This window comes from Equus caballus, chromosome 1 (assembly GCF_041296265.1).
Source record: "Equus caballus isolate H_3958 breed thoroughbred chromosome 1, TB-T2T, whole genome shotgun sequence".
Lineage (NCBI taxonomy): Eukaryota > Metazoa > Chordata > Mammalia > Perissodactyla > Equidae > Equus > Equus caballus.
The window spans coordinates 121,967,747-121,985,390 of NC_091684.1; the positions used below are offsets into that span (position 1 = coordinate 121,967,747).

General features: G+C 32.6%; 1 protein-coding gene across 4 annotated transcripts in view; it reads left to right on the forward strand.

The window, feature by feature from the left end:
• The window catches only part of SNRPN (small nuclear ribonucleoprotein polypeptide N), a 32,284-nt gene extending 19,769 nt beyond the window's left edge, over positions 1-12,515 (forward strand). For 2 of the 4 annotated variants that reach the window (XM_023651898.2, XM_070268512.1), the window contains 4 exons: positions 709-8,383; positions 8,825-8,940; positions 9,514-9,660; positions 11,401-12,515. The gene's annotated coding sequence lies outside the window, so the exon portion shown is untranslated. The remainder of the gene's footprint in view (positions 1-708; positions 8,384-8,824; positions 8,941-9,513; positions 9,661-11,400) is intronic. The other 2 variants (XM_070268517.1, XM_023651895.2) reach the window with 2 other exon arrangements.
• The last annotated feature ends 5,129 nt before the right edge of the window (positions 12,516-17,644 follow it).

Consider the following 17,644-nt stretch of genomic DNA (forward strand, 5'->3'; position numbering starts at 1 on the left):
TGTCTACTCTTTTTATTGCATGCCTCCACCTGTTTCAGACTAGCTCACTGGAGAAGAAATCTTCCATGTTATAAAAGAAAAGAAAACCCACATGTTCATTTGAACTTATCCCTTGTACAAATCTCTTAAAAATCAAGAGGACATCGTTGTTGAAGATTATATGACAGTTGATTTGTTAGTGGGTAGTGTAGTACTTGACCGCATAAAAATATGTGAAAATGTGTCATATTATTTACGTTGGCATAATATATTGGTTATTTATTCCCTTGGTTTTTGTAATGTTTAACATAAACATCTTCTGCAGCTCAGTGTAAAAGACCTGAACCAGTTGTTTCTAAAATGACAAAAATGTAGTGATAATTCAAAGAAGAAAATAATAGCAAAATAATAGCAAGTAAACATGAAATATCTCAAACTCACTTAAACATCCTTTTAAAATCATTCTATGATACATTTGACTGTCAATTTTACAAAGATGTAAAAAGGTGATGCAAACTAGGAGGTGAGGATGTGGCTGTCTTACATGGACTTGAATGGACTTTAGGAAAGATGGACAAGGATTTCATCCAGAAACTTAGGAAATTTATTGCACAATAGATACTGTTTAGACTTCTTTAGATGGCTGCTCTATTTGAGCTACCTTTCTATTTGAGAGTTTTGTTGTCTTTTAACTGTATTAAAACTTCTAACTGGTCGCTTTACTTCTAGCCTCAGATTCTCTAATTCATCTATCTGCCAAAGCAGTCTTTTGGAAAGATGACCACCACATCATGTTTCTTCATCAGTCTGCAGTTGACATGTTTCAGGAGTATTAGAAATAAGCAATAATCAGAGGACAAGGATTATATAAACTGATAATATTTACAGCCTCTTTTGCCACTGTCAAAACTGGAAATTTTCCACTTTTAGTCACTGAACTTTTGGATTCTTAAATTTTGAGACATTCTTTCACACTTAGCCTCTGCATAAGAATCTTTAGAAGTTTGTACAGCAGGAAGCAACGTGACTGCAACCCAGGAAGATTTAGAGTAGATTTGCAAATCTTTTTTCCATTAACATAGGTAAGTAAGCAGGAGAGACTAGCCTGAGTGACTGCTCCTGCATTCATAAAACTGTAGTTTTCAAATTCTTCTGGAGTATTCTGAGCAATTTTACTTACAGACTGCTATCGAAGTTTAAACCTCATGCTGATTTAAGGGGTCTTTGGTCAGGGCACCTGTGTAGAGCCACTCTCTTGATCCTCGACTCTGCTCATTTGCCTGGTCCAACAGCATCAGGACAGCATCTCATTCCGCATTCCTCCCAAAAATGGAAGTGTGTGAGGGGGTATCTACTGAATTGAAAATTATTTCAAGTGGATAAAACGAGAGTAGTATTGGGCTAGTCTGGACAATGTCAAGTACACACAAGCCAACCTTGCAGGAATATGTGGATAGAAAGGGAAGAACAGCACATCTTGAATTCAGCTAGAAACTTCACCAGCTACATCATCACAGACAAAATAAAAATAGATTTATACTCTTCTGAACTTCATCTTGCCTTTCAAATGTTTACATTTGGATTTGAGGGGGGAAAAACCGTGTCTTGCTTGCTATGGAGTATCAACTTGCCTTCAAAAGATTTACCAGTAAAAGCCTTGCATATGTGATATTTGTATGTGTATGTGATAAACAGATCTTAGTGTGGGCCTCCCCTCCGACACCCCTGCTGGAGCTAGCATTTTAAAGCAGCTTGGAATCTGATCCTATTAACTACTGGACATATATAGCATAAGAATTTATTGAAATACTTCGGAAAATTGTGTTTGGGTAATATGATTGAAATGGAAATATAACATACTAAGTGAATGATGAATATATATGAACTGTATATTGCATATTAGGAAATGAAGAGAATGAAAATTTCAACATGGGATAGTTTTATTGTATTCTCTTTTAGCTTAGTTTTTCTTGGACTCTAATACTGAAGCATAGAGACTTACATTTATAAACATGAATCTACTATTTTTAGATACTTTTTAAATCGTTGCTGTGATAATAGAGCTGGTTTCCTAGGGAAGTTTCTAAAAATATGTTTGGTAAAATCGTATCTCACAAAGATTTTTGGAAGGAATTCTGTGGACATTTTGTAAAGCTATACATAATTCTCTATTCATTGTTTGAGCGCTTATGGATAGGAGAAAAGAAATGGGCATGGTGAGTGTCTAATACGTTAATCAGGAAAAAAAGTTAAGGCACTAGTTATTCATGTGCATTTTGAGAATGCTTTGTATGAAATAACAATATAATTGCTTTGTGACATTTCTTAGTGTATTGTGATTGCTAACAGAGTTTGCTAAAATACATAGAAATATTTTAATAGATGATTATAGAAATAGAATAATTAGAATACCTCTGAATGATGTGTATTTATAATCATTTGATCGGATTATTGCTGTGGGTTTTTTGCGGGGAGTAGGATTGTTCTGCATACAACTGTCTGTAAGAAATTTTATTAAGGCTGCTTTATGTGGATGTAGATGTTATTCTGTAAATGGTCTTTATATGTTAGAATTTGTATGGCATTAGATTTTATTCTCAAAATGAGATTGTTGCACAAGAGGCCAGCCTCAATGAACACTTTGCCTGTTCAGGGTTGAGTGGGCTTTTTATTGCTCTGTATACACATGAAAAAAGTACTGTTATATCATCTTATCAAGCATAGAAGTGGCTGACATTTTGGTCATTTCAATTGTTAAAATATAATTTTGTTGCTTGCTGAGAGGTGTTTCTAGACTGCTTTGTAAAAGAGCTGAATTCAGGAGATAGAGAATAAGACGTTTTGGAGGGCTGTGTATGTATATATGCATGCATATATACAAGGAGAGTTCTTGAACAGCCTCCAGGCGTTACTCCATGCTCAGATGTTGGTAATCTACATATGTTTTGTAAAATATTCTAATGTTAAAGAGAGGTAGACTTTTCCCCTTCCACCACTGCAATTGTTTAAATTGCCTCTGAACATTAATTCATTTCTGGTAGATATTGTTATACATTTTGTTATAAACTGTTATTAATGTTAGATATTTTTGTTTAACATCTAGTTTTCTACATGTATAGACATCATTGTAAATTCATTTGAACTTATAAAGGTAGAACCATTTTTGTTTGCCAAAAGAGATGGTTAGATCTAGCCTCTGTGTTCATTGAATCAGTAGGTTCTATTTTTAGGTTGTGGTAAATACAATGTGTAGTATCTCATCTAACATGTCATTGTTTTATGACAAGATTCATCATGGTGGAAATGTCCTTGTAACTGGTGGTCTGCCTTTGCTTATTGGTTTTAGAAACGTTTGCACACAAATAACACAGTCCTTTGTATAACATAGAGAAACCTCTACTTGTGGTAAAATAGCATAGGTTACAAAAGTTTTCAGTTGCCGGTGAAATTTAACTTTTAATAATAGTGAATTGTTATTTTAAAGTACTTAGTTGATTAAGCAATTTATAAGTTTTTATGGGAAATGTTAGCAATGGCGTATCAAATCTGAGTTCATTAAATCATGAGCCGATCAAAAGAATGTTTATGTATTATGTGTATATAATGGACATAGTTATTTTTTAAAGGATAAGAATACTATATCTGCATGTTTCGTAAGTATATTAATTGTAGAATGAAAACTTACCCAAATGGTTGTCACATTGTCACTATGAGTAAATAATTGGGCAGCTGAAGGGGTTTTTGTTAGATAGTTGTGTGTAAAAAGTTAGAATATGTAATAGTTTTGCTTTAAACTTTCAGTTCTTGATTTATAGGGATTGCTTACATATACATATGGGGGTGTGTGTATGTGTGTATATATATATATATACACATGCATGCACATATGTACATATATGTGTATGAAACAAGTGTTTATTAAAATTCAGAAAATAGAAACATCATTTTTTGGCCAAATAATTGTCATTCGGGCTTTAGTCTATGTTCTTTGGGTTGTTTGAGGGTAGATGATATAGGAAGTTTTAGTTTTTGAACTTTATTTAGTACCTGGAGGATACTGTGAGGCTGCTAGATATATGGTAGACAAATGTTAGTCTTTGTTTTATAACATCTGCATAGGATTTGCTAATAGGCATACATTTTTGAAGATCAAACCGATATAGACAAAGGTGAAAACACTTTACGTTGGTAAATTGAATTCCTATACTGAGTCCATTTGGGATGTATTTGGTTGATGGGGATTATATTTTTACTTTGATTCATGTATCGAAGATAAATGTCATTTTATAAAACATTTTTGAATATGTAACTTCTGTCAATTTTGAAAATATGTTTTTATTGAAATGTTAAAGGTAGAATTACTGTTTGAACATAGGTGCAGTAGAATGAGCATATTCATGAGTTTGGCTTGATTTTAAGGGTTTTTGTTTATTTTTGTGTTTTGAGTTTTTTAATTAGATCTTTTTTGTTAGTATATGTCATTGCCATTCATATTTTTAAATATGTAACTTGTATGATTTTTCTTATCTAATTTTTTGATTGATAAATGTTGGGACAGAGCAGGGAAGCATTTGACTGCTGTATATATGATAGACAAGCTTCTTGTATAACATCTTAACTTCCTAGGCATGTAGAAACATCCTCTTCATATGCAGGCACATGCACACACACATGAACACACACACACACTCTAAATATATTCATGTTGAACTATAGTTATCTTTAAAACACCTTTTCTTTCTAGAAATGTAGACATTGCTGATAGAATATACTTTTAAATATCAGGAACTTTTTTATCAGTATAGTAATTAGCGTTTTTTGCATGTTCAGTGGTTTGTGGTGACGGATATGGACAAGGGTGTTGGATGTTTTCTGATCTCATGTCTGTAGTATATGATGCTTTAGCTTTATTCTTTTTGGTTTATAGAGATTGTGGACATCCGTATGTTTCAGTCATGCGGTTTTAAACTGTAAGGTTGAAACGCTTAACTTTTGCAAATGTTTTTAGAAACTATATGGCTTGGTCTTTTTTTTTTTAAATAACTGAGTTTATAATAGTTGCTTTATAACGTTTTGAGTGTGAATGTATAGAACTGTTGATAAACGGAATGATAGAGGTTAGAACCAGTTTCTTTTGATATTTTTAGTTCACCCATATGGAGTCTTCATTGGACTGCTGGGATCCTTAAAGACAAATTACCATAATTGAGTTAAAACTCTCTGAGCTATATTCTTGTTCCTTATGTATATATTATCATGTTAGGGAGAAGATCGTGACATTTAAAAGTTCTTTTACATCATATTTTCATTTAAAAGAAAAATTAGATTATAAACATTAAATTGTTTCCATTTTATATAAAAATATCTGTCAGTTTCAGGAACATGTAGGTATATCTTATTTTCCAGGTGTACTGAAGTTAATTATGCAATTCAGTTTTCTAAAGAACATTTTATAAAATCTCTGAGTTATGTACTTCTTTGTTTATCTGTTACATGGCAATAACCAAGATAATTTTGTAAATAATGGCAAGTAAGATAGTTAATTTTAAATATCTAGTATTTCTACATGTATTGAGAGTCTCACAAAGTATAATTTTGTAAATATTCATTGTAAATGTGTTCTCTTGTCTTCTAAAATTAACGTGGCAATGAAACTGATTGTTGATAAACAGACTCTTGGGGTTATACAAAATTAATCGTATATTAATTTGGTCGTTAGAAGGAATTGACAGGATTTTGCGTTTACCTCATTCTCATATAGAAGAATAGTTTCTATTGTATCAAATATGAATTGTATATTAAAAAAACTTAGACAATGTAAATTTATGTGGTATTTCTGGATGTAGTGAACTTCCTCACTTATTTCTTTAATGTTGCTTAATTTTTTTAGAACAGTTTTAGGTTCACAGCAAAATTGAAGGGAAGGTACAGAGATTTCCCTTAGACCTTTTACCGCAACACATCTGTAATCATCCCCTTTATCAGCATTCTCCAACAGAGTAGTACATTTGTTACAATTGGTGAACCTACATTGATACATTGCAATCACTCAAAACTCATAGTTTATGTTACGGTTTACTGTTGGTGTTGTACATTCTATGGGTTTGGACAAATCTGTGATAACTTGGATCCATCACTGCCCCGAAAGTCCTCCGTGCTCTGCCTATTCATACCTCCCCATATATTTTTTTCTTTTGTTTTTAACATTCAGCATATAAATGACTTTATCAAGGAGATTTTCTACTACCTCTTGGAACTATACACGGTTCTGTATGTGTTCCCTTGGTTGCATGACAATATTCAAGACAACTTTGTAAATAATAGGATGTAAATTTTTAATTTTTAACATCTAGTTTTTCTAGATGTGTAGAGTCTCACAAAGTATAATTTTGTAAATAATTCATTGTAAAATATCATGGTTTCATTATTTTCTTTCCAATGTCTTAGTGAAATTGATATCTAAGTCATAATTTTGTAGTTGTACTGCTTGATATTGGGCATTATATACTTTAAACATAGGAAATGTTATATAAGAAATTTTGTTTTCCCTCTTTGAATGATAGTTTTGTATTTCAACTGCATGACAACATTCAAGACAACTTTGTAAATAACAGATGTAGTATTTTGAAAGAATGTGGTTTTTCTAGATGAATGGAGTTTCACAAACATAAATCTGTAAATATTTCATTGTAAAATATCATAAATTGTCTCATGTAAATGTTTTGGCTGTGTAATTAATTAATAATTGGCCTCTTAGGGCTGTTTAACATTTTGGTGTTTGTTCACTGAGTTTTGGGAAGAGAGATAGACACATCCCCTCAGATTGTTAAGCTTTCATGTAGAAGAAAACATTAGATTGTATACTTAGAACAAACAAAGAAAAATACCCCTGGATGTATTTTTAATTTTAGGAAGAAAAAGGAAGACATGAGAAGGAATCATCATTTTAAATCACAGATTCACAGGAGATTCTCACATTGCTAAAGTAATTGTCACTTTGCTATACTATATAAATTTACTCTTTACAAATTTATATATGTATATGCATAGATATAAAGGTATATATACACATATACAGGTAAAATTACTTTTAGGGATATAGATTTGATAATACTCTCTTTTGTCATTTGTTAACTTATTGCTTCACATTTTTTTTGAAAAAAATGGAGATAGTATTTTAATTCTAAGCTTAAACATTTCTAGAGGCCCACTTCATGTTATAGCTACATGTATGTTAATTTTTTATATAAAATGATTAAGTAGCTCTGTATCTGTTTCCTAGTCTGTTTCCATATATACACATATATGTGAACAGAATTCCTCTGATAATGAATATTTTAAAAAATTTTTGAGGACCTTTAAAATTTTCCAGTGAATAGTTATATTTGATATGTGATAGTCAGAAACAAATGTCAAAAGTCTTTCATCTCAGTTGCCTCTAATATAAATTATGAAAATTTCTTAGATTCTATTCAGTGTTCATCAAAGTATAAATCAGTGTACCTTTTTAAACAGTTTGGCACTGACGATAATAATTGAGTATGTAAAACTTTTAAAATGGTATAACTTGCTCTTGATTTTATCTATTGCAACTCTCAAAGAAGAAAGTATGTTTTGTAGATTGAGATGACAAATAATTTGAACATCTGAAATCCTCATCAATAAAAGGTCGTAGTGATTACAGCTTATTGGTCACATGAATGTAATTCAAATACTGAAAAAAAAATTCTCGTATGGAAGGCTGTTTTTAGGTCATATTTAAAATTGTCATTTTTGAACAAACATCAATTAATTGTGTTTACAATGGTGTCTATATGCCTCCAGTTTTTCAAACTGAAGTGTTAATGGTTACTATTCCTGGGGAATGGGATTATCCTGGTATGATTATCGTGTTAAGTAATGCTTACTGGTCAGTGTTATTTTAATGGTGATTATTTTACCATTTTTTGGAATTTTTGTACATGTATAATTTAAATAGTAAAACATTGTTTATGTATTTGTATGTTGCTACATGACAATCTAAAATGAATATATGAATTATTAAATAAAAACATATCTGGAAGGACGTATGAAAAAGTTTTAACATAACTGTATAGAGATAGAGGAATAGAAGGACTGCTTCTACTTTCTGCATTTGAAATTTTAAAGCTATTTCAAAAGGAACATTTAAACAGAGGGAATTTTAAAGATACCAGCAGTTTGTGCCTGTCTTCGTCCTTGCCTCTCGACATCTTGGGATTTGGGGCTGTTGTATCCAACTTTGTATTCTCAGTGGCCATTATGAGTGGTTTTTGAGTGGTCATGAAGAGCATGTGATTTAGAGACTTGTGCAGCAGAGAGTTTTACAGAGTGAACACAGAGTATTGGATCACCCAAGGAAAGAAGGGAGAAGATGGGATTTGAGGTAGGTACTAAACAATTCTATTTGGGTTGACAAAAAAGATGAGGGATGAAAATAGTCCTTGAAATTTTCTTTAAAGGGTAAATTTGCATAAGGCAATGCCATATTTATGGTTACTAACTATATCAAGTTGTTGGAGGAAGAGGTTCTTGGGATGAGGTAGTTAATGGAAGAAATTGGGGAATAGATTAAAGTAGGTCTTAAATTTTTTAGATTGTTCAGAATTAGCATGAACAATGTTTCAATATTCTCTACATTTGTGCTGAAGATGGTTTGAAAAGATGAGAAAGTAAAAAGGTTCTCTCTGGGCAGTCATATTTGCTGGGTGTTTAATTATCTCCATTTACTGTTCCTGACCATTCTAAAGCCATCTTAATTTGTATGTCCTGATGTATCATTTGTATCTAACCTTGGCTATATTGCATTTGTATACTTACTTTGCAGTTGGATATGATGGAAGAAAAACATTTGCAGATAATCTGAGTACAGCTGTGACATCATCAGGAACATTCCTCTTTTATGGAGTTCCTTGATTCATAAGTCTTACCCATGAATCAAAGGTAAGAAGGTTCTGGATCAAGAAGTCCTGTGAAGGATGAGGTTTTGGCTAGGCTCAGGAAAATAATGCTGGTACAGACTTTCTTCTTTTTGGCAATTTGGGATTTTCACCCATGCCAGAAAATTAGTGAGTAAATTCATTATTTAAAAAGATATGTTTAACTCATTAAAGCTGTAGAGTATATGCAGAGTGTAAGAGATTGAGTTTTGTTTCAATTAATTTACTTATTTATGACCAAATATGGCAACGTAACTAATGGTATAAAGGAAACGATCAGTTGTCTAAGAATTGGAAATTATGAAATAGACAAACTCATTTTGCAATTATAGTTTTGTAGTGTGATAAAGGGAGAAGTTTATAGAAACCTAAAAAAGGTGCTGATATTGAAAAGTACTAGTAGTAAAGTCATGGATGACATTGGAGAATTGAATCAGCTAGAGGGTTTATTGATGAGGAATAGTTTGTGTTAAATCTGTAACAAAGTTCAGCATGAACCTCCACTTAACTCGTTCTTTAGCTATTCCATCAGAGTGGTGTGGACCTTACATTACGATGTTCTTTTTTTCCCCATCAGGAGATGATAATTCCGAGAAAAGATACTTTACCAAGTTCATTTTTAATCCCAAGAATCGGTGCCACTGGATCTCTATTGCAATATTCCTCATTCAGGTGTTCGTCACTGCCATCTCTGGTCCTAGGAGTACCCCTTGGCGATATGATTGTAAGGACAGTTGAGTGCTCATTTGATGGGGAGGGGGTAGGGGGCACTTTGGTTAGACAAGAGTTGATATTCTCTTTAAGTTAATGAACTTTTTGTGGCAGCTAGTGGGTATTGAGATCTTTTCAGGTTATGTATTGCTGAGTAAAAAATTATCCTGAAATTTAGTGGCATAAAATATTGTGTTAATTCCGTAGATTCTGTGGGTGAAGATTTCTGACAGTGCCAGAATGTATATAGGATCAACTGGGAAGGACCCAGTGGTTGAGAGAGATTCAGACATCTACTACTTCATTCGCATATCTGGCACTTGGTTTGTGGTGATGTGGAAGGCTGGGCTTACTGGAGGCTTTCAACTAGAGTACTTTCACACAGCCAGGTTCACAGAGGAAGCATCGTAAGAATGAGTGTTAGAAGAGAGCCTTGTGAAAGTGGTGTGGCCTTTCTGATAGCTTCAGAAGTCATGTAGCATCACTTCCGCCATATTCTGTTGGCCAGCAGTGTCATATGACCAGCCCAAATTCCAGCAGAGATTCCGTCTTATAGTGAGAGAGTGCCAAGGTAACTGGAGACCCAGACTACATGTAGGACTGGATGAAAGAAGGCATAGTAGTTAAGAGCTGTGGAGCTTCAGTATTTTCTTTTACATTTTTGGGTCCTTTCACAATGTTCTCATCAAATCATGTATCCTTATTAAATCAATTATTAAATTGATTTTCAGAATATCACTTCTCACACAGACTGAATTTCTCGTGGATAGTTTTGAACAAAAACCTTACTCACTGTGGGAATTGAATAAAGTCTTGCTGACTTGTTTTATGACTTTGGGAGTAAATTAGGCAAAAGATAAGGGGTGGAGAAAGGAAAAAAAATTACAAGATTTTTGAGATAAAGTCAGTTTGGGGAATGCAAAAGAGAGAAGAACCAGGTGCAATACGCTGATGCTGAAATGTGTAATATAACTACTAAAGCTGTGAAACTGTCAAAAGAGTGAGAGGGGCAGTTGTTAATGAAACCATGATCTTATAGAAAAATAGTGAATGCTAGCTCCTGACACACCATGATTTTTGTGCTTCTCATTTTTCCTTCATTCCCCATCGTGTCCTTTAGGAAGGTAATTCATGGGATGTACTGCCAATAGTGAATGATGACAAATTTCTTAAACATTCTTTCTCAGAGAGTGTTATTGCCTATCTGTTATCCGTGGAATAACCTTGAAAGTGAAGGTTTTAATCAGAAAATGTTTTTTTCCTTAGGATAAATCATAGCTAAATTGAAGATTAATGACTTTTGAGGAAGTACCTACCCAGCAATTTTGATAGCCAGCTAGAATACTGGGTTAGGAGCTAAATCTTTTTCTAAGTTACGTTGTAGCTTCCATAGCTTTAATGCAGTTAATTTTTTCTCCTTTTGTTATTTTCACTATGGTGGTTAGGCACTCTTGTTGCTTGTATAGGAAGAAATGCATGTAGATTGCGTGAAATAATTTTCTGTTTGAACGAGAGTGATCTAGTGATATAAGCAACCAAATGCGTAATTGAAAAGAGGCACAGACAACATGAGGAGGTATGTCCATTTAGCAAGGTGTAAGAAGAAAGAGTAACAGTATCTGGCCTTCTTACTATTATAAAATTCAAACAGCAATTTTGATCCACCTGTTATTTCTTCATAGAATGCCTGTTGCATTTCTTGTACATAGAAATTTTATTAGTTCCTACTGATGATCCCACTGTGTCCTCTCAGGTGATGACTGAATAGGAAACTGATGCCATTTCTTCTGACACCATCTTCATCAAACCAAAAGATGGTCTTCATAATGTATGGAGACTCTTTCGTGTGTTGCAGTGGACACTCCTTGCAGATCAGAAAAACCGGACTGAGAAAGCTCATGTTTTAAAGTAATCTAAAGAGTGTAATTGGAGAGAATTGTAACCAGGCCTGTTGACAGTTTTCATTGTTGCCATTGGACTAAATCTCAGTAGCTTGAATGCCAGAGACGTTATTACACAGAATCTCAGGATGGTGTAATTGCAAGGCTTCATTTCAGTGTTCCCATAAGTATTAAGTGCATGTATTTATAATTTTCACTTATCACAGGATCAACTTAAAATTATTTCATAAAAAATCATCTTGTTCAAGATTTTAAAGGTATAGAAATTTGTGAAGTATGGTATTTTTAACTCATGCCCTTTTCCCCTCATAATTCTATTCTCCAGCGTTATCTACTGTCAGTGTAGTTTTGTGCACATCTTTTTGGGGTGTGTTGATAAACAGATTGATAATGCAACTCTCTTTTTGGCCCATATTATGTCTATAAATTTTCTATGCCGTAAAAAGGCATACAGATAAATTATTTTGATAATTTCAGAGAATTGGAACTGCTAGGACTAGGGATGTCCAAAAATTTATGTTTTGAGTCAAAACTACAGCTTTCCCCCTAATCATAGAGAGAGAGTCCTCATCACTATTGTCTCCCAGTGTTTGTTCATGAGAGTTCTGTTTCGTAAAATGATACACATGTTAGATGTCAGTGTTTTAATCGTTAACAATGCGATATTACGAAGAAATTGCTTTTTTTCTTCTCTTGTTTGTCTCCATCATCTTCGTATATCCTTAATCCTTACTAGTCATTTGTGTTATTTCATTTTCCTCTGCTTTTTGTTTTTTTCCATTTCCCTTGGAGTATGAGTGTCTTTGTTGCTCATTTCTAAAAGCTCATTTATAACTAAAGATGTTAACCATATGTCATGCATTGCAAGTGAAATACCATGTTTTCTTTTCGGCATCATTTTACTGTGGTGTTTTATTTTTTGGTTGTACAAAAGTTGTGTATTGAAATACAATAATGTTCTGTTTTATGCCTTTTGAGTTTTGTGTTTTTCTTTTAAAAACATGTTTGCATTAGTATCATACATTTCTTTCTCTGTATTTTCTAATACTTTTCATTTTGTCCTTTTATTTTTCCATTAATCATTACCATGGTATTTAAAGTATTACATACTCAAATTGTTTCCCTTGACTTAAGGAATTACTGCTTAATTTAAATTCTGTAATGATATGGAAATTCCCACATGATTGGCTACATTTCTATTTATTTGCTTTATCTTATATTGATACTTTAAAATTACCAATGGTTTCTAGTCTTAGCTATTCCATTGAATTCTCTCATTTCTCGTAATTTTTCAGAATATTCCCTGTCTACAGTCAAATTTTTTCCCTCAGTTGACGCTTAAAATTATTTTCCAAGTTGGAAAAAAATGCAATTTTAAGTTCATTTGCACCAAATTTAATAGAGTAATTAGGAGAGAATTAGATCTCTTTAACTCAGCCTTCCTATCCAACTGCAAGGTATGTGTTTCTATTTTTAATTAAATTATGTGGGAATATTGCTAGTGTAGTTTTATTTTCTTATTTTTTGATTAATCCCAACTCATCTCATACTTTTGTCAGTGTAGCGATGGGGATCATACACTCAGTTTTTCTTATTAATATGTGAAAGCCATTTCATGTACTTTTCTAGTGACGTTTAATTGAAATACCAAAATTATGGTTTTCTTTTTTCACAATTCATAGGTGGTTTCAGAATGTATGAAAGCAGAAAGTGCCCTTGGTTATTTCATTCTTAATACTAATCCTGTTAAAGGTTTACTTATGAGTCATTTTAGGAGACAGCTTCCTTCCTTTCATTGAGGATTTTCCACTAAATTTGATGACAAGTTTAATAAAATGTCTTGTGTTTTACAGTTGATCATACTTGCCATTATAATTATTGACTAGGGTAAAAATTAACTTTTTCTAAAAGTGAACATTCTTGCATCCAGTGAATGAATGAACTTAATTGTGTATATGTGTAATTATATATATAAATATATATGTATGTAAATACACACTTCCCTATTATAATCATTATAATTTTGTTTGCGATTTCTGAAAAAAATCTTAAACAACTTTATTTTGTTTTGGTCAGGGTTTTGTGTTTGGTTAACTGGCTCTACTGAAAGTGTTTTGTGTATTTTTGATGTAGACTGGAAAGAAGTATTGCCATTATTGCTTTAATTTTTATTTTGAAATAATTTTTGACACACAAAACTATTGCAAAAGTAGTACGTAGTTTGTAAAAATATTCTTTAGATTCCTCTTATGTTAGCAAGTTTCATATGCATGATACAATTATCTAAACCAGGACATTACCATTGACGTACTGTTGTTAACTGATCCTTTTTATAGGTCCAGGAGTTAACGTGAATGTTTGACCATGCTTTCAAGTTTGAAATGTTTGACCATGCTTTCAGTTTCCATGAGTCACAGTCATGGGATTTCTTAAAATACATCCCAAATAGAATCTGATAAGGCACTTCTATTTTCCCATCTCCCATGCAAGAAATAACAACTTAAGACTTAGTTTTCTCTTATAATTTATTCCGAATGTATTTTGTTATATCTCAGTATTTGGGGCACCAGTATTTTTGAAACACAATCATCAAACTACCTGTTGAAAAGTATAAAATGCAATAATAATTCCTTATATTGTTAATCACAATGAATAATCAGTACCACCTATGAAATGCTTTTTGGTAAAAAAGTCTTATTCCAATTTGTCTTATGTGTTTAATTAAAAGTTATGTTTAAATCAGCTCTTGTAGAATCATGCATTCCATTCCATTTGGTTTGTTAATCTGTGGTTCTTTGAATCTGCAACAGTCCTTGGTATTTAATTTTTTTCTTGCCATTTACTTTTGGAGGAAATCAGCTATTCTGTCCTTTAGAACTACTTTTTTCCTTTTTCTTGAGGAGGATTCACCCTGAGCTGACGTTTGTGCCAGTCTTTCTCTATTTTTAGTATGTGGGTCGACAGCACAGCTTGGCCGCTAACAGAGTGGTGTAGCTCCACACCCAGGAACTGAACCCAGGAGTGCGCTGAAGTGAGCCACACTAGTCCACCCTGGCTGCCCCTGACCTTTAGAACTTTCACATTTGTACATTCTGGACATGGTAGATGCCATCACTGTGGTAGTGTTTAATGTTTTCCTCAATTTCTCTTATTTCTTAATATCTATTAATTTTTTCTTAGATTAGCCTTGAGCTAACATGTGTTGACAGTCTTACTGTGTTTCTTTTTCCTTTTTCTCCCCAAAGCCCCCCAGTACATAGTTGTATATTATAGTTGTAGGTCCTTCTAGCTGAGCTCTGTGGGATGCCGCCTCAGCATGGCCTGATGAGCGGTGCTAGGTCTGCACCCAGGATGTAAACTGGTAAAACCCTGGGCTGCCGAAGCATGGCATGTGAACTTAACCACGTAGCCACAGGGGCAGCCCAACATTTATTAATTCTTTAGTCATTTATTATGAAATGTTTCTAGTTGGATGACATCATAATTCCTTTATTATAAGAACACTACTTAATTATATCACATCATAATAATGTTTGTGTTTTTTCTACATTGCGTATTTCTACAATGTAGAGAATCATTGAGTATTTAATTTTGGCATCACCTTTTCACCTGAAAAATCATGGCATCTTCGTTATCACATTAGTAGTCACACATTTGCTTAAAAGTAAATTACTCTCAATGATGAGCAATTTCTTCGTTTAAATAAGAACTATTTTCAGCTATTTAAAGTTTTTAATTCAAAAGAAAATGTCGCATGAATTTTGATTCTTTCCCTTAACATTTATAGAATAATGAATTTGATATCCTGTCAGTCTCCCAAAGGTAGTAGTATAAATCCATGTAATGTAGTCTAAAGACAGAAAGAACTGCAAAGAAACTTGAGTATTTAGCAGTGATATTGCTAATATAACGCTAAAATTGCAATTATAAGATTAATGCACATACATATAAATAGTAGGATAAAATATAGATAATACCTATTTTACTTTTTCTAACCAATTTATTCCAATATATATTCAATTTATATGATTTACTTTTACAGCTTGTAGTTAGGATATGTTCTTTTTTCTCAGCTTTTGTAAAATTAATTTTATTTCATTCATATATAGAGCAAATAGTGTTTAGTTTTTATTTACTTTTTATATATCTCTTGTTTACCTTTTCATGTTTTCTGTCTCTTCCTTTTAAAAAATCATGTTTCCATTTGTTACTTTGACTTATTTTCCCTACATTGTTTTGGAAAGGTGCACAATATTTCCTCTACAAGTTACAATTTAAAAGATACAACTTTTAAAATAGTCTTAAGCACATATATATAACTTTTGAGCAGTTTGTGAATGTTTTACTTTTGACATTTTTGTTGAAAGTTGAAGACATGTTCTATCTCCATATATGTAAATATTACTAATCAATATGATTATAATAGTCAACATTGAGTTCTTAAACATAAGTGACGTGGTCTATGTTTTACAGTTTCGTAAGTCACTTATGAGATAGGTATTTTAATTTTACTCCTGTTATAGATGTGTCTCAAGTTTCCTCACCAGTAAAGTGAGGACAAACAGTGTTTGTCTCAAAGAGTTCTGAAGCATTAAGTGAATTATACAGAAACAGGTACGAAATGGGCCTGGCTCATCATAGTGCCCTTTTTCCTGCATGTAGTAATACTGATATGATAGTAATACCAGTAATATGTTGTTAAGAAGTGAATCACGATCGGAAACTGAAACTTGATGCATCTCATTTGAAGTCCTGGTCCCATAACTTTAATGCTGTACTGCTGTGTACTCGTGAGCAATACTTGGTTTCTGCCCCGGAGTATGTATTCAATGTATCCACTTTCATTAACTTAGTGTATCAATTGGATTAATTTTGTGGTAATAGAAGCGTAGTTAAGAGGTAGTTCATATTTAACAGGTTTGCTGTTAGTTTCTTATCCCATGACAAGAGATTATTAACAGAGTACACTATTAAAGTGGTCAGTTATTGGGTTTCTTACTCTACCTGGATATATTCTAAAAGTAGAAGGATGCATTCCTCAAAGATCACTTGAAACTATGTCACAGTCTACTCATTGTCTGCTTTATAATAAATACAAAAGCTTATTATCAATTAGTTGTATGTTTTTAAGGCTTCTCATAACTTCCAGCATAAAACAAACCTCATATAAAGAGAAATGCATGCTAGTAGAGGACTGGAGATTCCATGAATGCGTTAGTTTTCAAATGTCTAAGAGAGGGAGTGCATTAGCAAATAAAATTGAAGATAACATGTATAAGAATCAATTGAAGATATGAGTATGTTTTTAGTGAATCTGATTCATTTTGTAGAAACAATTTGTTGAATTATTTTGTGATAAACCTAGTCTTTAAGAACAGTTAAGGAAATTATTATTCTTTTGTTTCATTCTATGAGTTTTATTGTCTGTTGGGAAAAACATGAACCTGGAGGTGTATTCGTAAATTGTCTTTGGTTAGCTTTTTAAATAAGTATCAATGCTATTTCTTTGCATATTTTTTCCCTCTTATCTGCTTGTCTCACCTCTGTCACTTGGCTGGTGATCATCAAAGCCAAATTTTTTATATTAAGGTGAGATGTAAGATAGAAGTGTTATTAATGAGGTTTCACTATAGCGTAGTAGTACTTCAAATAAAAGCCTATTTCTGGGCTAAGGATGGCTATTATGTTTATGAAAATGTGTACAAATGTCGGGCTGTCTCATTCTTCTAGGGTGATTCAGATATTTACATGTGCAATAAGGATGACAAAGAAGAATCTTCTTCTTGATACATCTGTTCCTCGTGTCTGTCACTGCAAAAACGTAGTACGTACTTAATATTTTTGAGAGCCAGATTCTTAAAATTGGCAGTGATAGTTGACACTAAGTTTATCTTCACTTAAGATTCAAGATCATAAGTCAGTTATTTATAAGTTAATTTAAAATACAATTATTTTTAAAAAATCACTTTCTAGGCATTTTTTGATTATAGGTTTGAGGAATAAACCTATAAGAATAGGAAAAGTTTGTATAGAGTAGGAATGGAAGATGAGTTAACTAGTGATCCCAGATGTTACAACAAAACATGTAATTAGTCA